The sequence below is a fragment of the Vidua chalybeata genome, chromosome 3 (genome assembly GCF_026979565.1).
Source record: "Vidua chalybeata isolate OUT-0048 chromosome 3, bVidCha1 merged haplotype, whole genome shotgun sequence".
NCBI lineage: Eukaryota > Metazoa > Chordata > Aves > Passeriformes > Viduidae > Vidua > Vidua chalybeata.
The window spans coordinates 2,858,526-2,862,406 of record NC_071532.1 but is presented as its reverse complement, the minus strand read 5'-3'; positions in this window follow the sequence as shown (position 1 = coordinate 2,862,406).

Here is a 3,881-nt window from a genome sequence, read left to right as displayed (position 1 = left end):
GCGGCGGGCGCGGCGGGCGGCGGGCGGCCCCCGGCGGGGGGCGCGGGCATGGGGCGGCGCTGCGCGGAGCCCGGCGCGGCGGCGGCGGCGGCGGCGGCGGCGGCTTCGCTGCAGGGGCCGCGGCTCTGAGTCATCCCCCGGCGGGGCTGCCCGCCCGCCTGGCGACGGCGGCGCCCCGGGGCCGTTGGCCTCGCCCGCCCGCCCTCGGCCCCGGGGCCGCGGGCTGCTGCGGCGCGGGCTGGGCGGCGCGCACCGGCCGGCTCGCTCTGGCCATGCGGGGCGGCGGCGGCGGCGGCCCCGCCGCGGGGGAGACGCCGCGGGGAGGCGGAGGCGGAGGCTCCGCGCGGCGCCCGGTCGACGGCGGGCGGAGGGCGGGAGCGAGCGGCGCGTCCCCCGGGGAGCCGCATCCCCGGCGGGGAGGCTCCCGCAGCCCCGCTGCCGCCGCCGCCCGCCCCGGCCGGGCCGCTGGAGCCGCCGCTGCCGCGCCCCCGGGGGGCCGCCGCGCCCGGCCCGGGGGAGGGATGGGGCGGGACGGGGCTGCCCTCCTCTGCCCAGCCCTGCCCAGCCCAGCCCAGCCCTGCCCTGCCCAACCCTGCCCAGCCCAGCCCTGCCCTGCCCAACCCTGCCCAGCCCAGCCCAGCCCAGCCCTGCCCTGCCCAGCCAAGCCCAGCCCAGCCCAGCCCGTCTCTCCCCACTTCTCCGCTCGCACCGCGGCACCGGCGGGGCGCGGGGGACGCGGAGAAGGCGCTGGTCCCTCGCCACGTGTGGGATGCGCCTTGGCCGCTGCGGGGGTGGTTTGGCTTCTGAAGCTTTTCCTCTCCGCCCGCTGCCAAGAGGGTGTTTTTGAGGGAGTTGGTGGTGGCCGGTGGAGCGGTAGTTACTTAATTTCAGCCATTTCTCCATGAGCGATTCGTTGTTTCTGATCTGACTCCGCAGAGACAGACCTAAGAAAATGATACATTTTGGGTTGGGTGCCAAATGCTCATTTAATCTTAGCGAGTGTTTGAAAAGTGATTTTTTCCCCCCCAAGATGTTGGATTCTGTCTTTGCTGTTTGCCTTGGAACAAACACTGTAGCCTTTCTTATCTGTTATGCTGCAGTAAGAACTGCAGTCCTTTTCTGGGAGATTTGAAGTAAATAATTACATTCGTATTTTTAAAATAAAATGAGAATTCTCACTGATAAAGTATTGCAAAGAGAACGGGAGTGATGCCAGTTCTGCAAACCTATGTGTAGGGGTTGATAACACGTGTAGGAATGATCTGAGCTTGGAGGAGGAAATGCTCCCCACAATTTACAGTTGCCAGGGATGGGAGTTTGTGCCCTGGTTTATGTTTTTTTTTTTAGCCTAGGTTCTATTGGTTCAACTTCTTCTGCTTTTTTTTTTTTTTTTTTTTTTTTTTCTTTTTTTTTTTTTTTCTACAGGAAAATATTTCCTGCCTCTTGATAGCTATATGATGTCTTTTAGCAAAGGGCTATTTGCCATCACTAGAACCTCTCCATAGCTTCACACATCTATTTCTTATTTTGGATCTGAGAGATTTTGCTTTGCCATGAGATTTCACATTATTGGCAGTTATCTCTTGGCCACATCCATAGCAGGAGAGCTTCCTCCCTTTCTAACAGACTGTTCATACTTGCCAGGTGAAGAAAATGCCTTGGGTTTATACCTATGCTTCCTAGGAACAGAGTACTCTAATCACAGTATCATGTTTTGATAGCCACTGACATGTCTACATTTTGGGGTTTTGCCATTATTGCTTTTGTGCTAAAGCATTTTGCTCAGTAGAGGTGAAAGTGATTAGAAGTATCAAAGAAGATTTCCAATCTCCTGTTGTGCTCAGAGCGACCAATACCACATGCAACCCTTAAGAAAAAAAGTGGCTCCTATTTCAAAGTTGTGACCCAAAACTGAATAAAATGAAAAAAAAATTAAACCAATAAATCAGAAACCCAATAGCTGGGGAAAGCAATAGCAGATCTCAAGGACACAAGAAGCAGAAAAACACTGGGAAAGTATATCAGACCTAATCAAAAGGCCTTTGAAATGAGTGGAAAGTCTCCCATGGATGGTCAAGGGCTTAATAGGTCAGAAATGAGCCATTTAGTGCCCATGACTATAGTTGGAAATTATTTCCCCTGTGGTAATCCAGGAATGATTACATGCATCCACTGTGTCAGATGATGCAAAACTAAGCTCATGTACCTGAATTTGCAGGGAATTTGTTGCTGCAGATGGGTATCACTAGATTTCTGGTGCTGTTGTGTTTGCAGGGCAAGTTTTGTTTGTTTTGGTTTTTGTTTGTTTTGGTTTTTTGTTTTAATTTGGTTTTGGTTTTTCTTTTGGTTTTGTTTTGTTTGTTTGATTGTTTTTGTTGCTGTTTTTCACTTTCCTTTTGGGAACATTATAAAATGAGGGTTCTGTTCTCTGGAGTCCTGAGCAATTTCACCTACTGTGAGAGGCCCCTGATGTTTTTAGTGAGAAGCCAGTTAGCAAAATTTGTGTAACTCCTACCTCACCATTCCATGCATTGTCCCCTCTCTTGGGGGATGGTTTCTCCTGGATGGGGATTGAAAAGTTGGCCATTTCCTTGGGTGACAGGACAGTTTCCAAGCAGTAGAAGCTGACTGGCTCTGGAGTCTGTGTTGGCCTCTCCGGAGATGTCCTGCCTGGGAAAGGATGATGCTGGTGGGATGCTGATTAGCCTGAGGAATCACCTCATAGATATGAAAGCCTACCAGTAACTTTCCATGAAGGAAAAAGCTCAGCTGAAGCAGCAAGGGACGTGGTTTAGCTGCTTCAGCATGGACAAGATTGTATTTCCAGCATCACCCAATCATGGTTTCTAAGAATTCGAGCTGTTGACAGATTTTCAAAATGTTTTGACAACTCATTTCGCTAAGATTTTTTTTACTTGGAGTCTTGAAAATTTGTCACCGTTTTGCAGAAATACTTAAAGTCTTTTTGGTTATAGAGCTAGGGGGAATTTTTTTTTTTTTTCCCATTAAAGTCCCACTGAAAATGTTTGGTCCTTTCCAAAGTAACTGGCTCCTGGAAAAACTCCATTAGCTAGATAAAAAAATCTTCCAGAGCTGTGGCTTAAAGGAAGGTCATGGTTTTGGTTGCTCTGATCCAGATATGAGAGGTTGAGGAAACATCCTGAAGCTGCTGCTGCGCCCCTGCTTGGTTAACACTCTTAAAGGCTGTTATATGGTTAAATGAAGGATGTTTTTCTAAATTTTCTTGAATATTTGAATGAAGTCTTGGGGGATTTGGTGAAAACATCGCTGTCTTTAAAACTGTTTGCCTAGAATTTTTTTAAAAGCTGATGGTCAGCTGTAAATTGGGCTTTATGCTAAAATTAGATGCCTGAGCTGTGGGAGTATTGTGTACATGGCACCAGCCATTTGGTTTGTCAGGAGGTCAGTGTTTGTGAAAGCATTCATTTTAATAACCAAAATGTGGTGTTCACATTATTATCCTGGCTGTGTGAAGTTAAGCTCATGCAAAGAAACGAGATGGGCTCATTAAATGTGTAATTAAACCATTGTGTGCAAATAGGTTGTACTGCTAAACATCACATCCCTTTACCAAAGAATAAAGTTTAAAATGGTATTTTAAACCTGAAAAAGATCAGTTACTGTTATTCCTTTCAAGGGAATAGTTTTTGGTTTTGTTTCGGGGGTTTTTGGGTTTTTGTTTTGTTTCGTTTGTTTTTGTGTTTTGGGTTTTTTTTGGTGGGTAAAATCCTCTAAATTCTCAACCATGGTTTGACTGTGTGACTCACAAGCAAATTAGCAGAACTACTTCTTCCAACTTCAGGGATACCAAGACTTCCACGTTTGTGTTCTCGGTTTCAGTACAAGCTTCACTCATACAC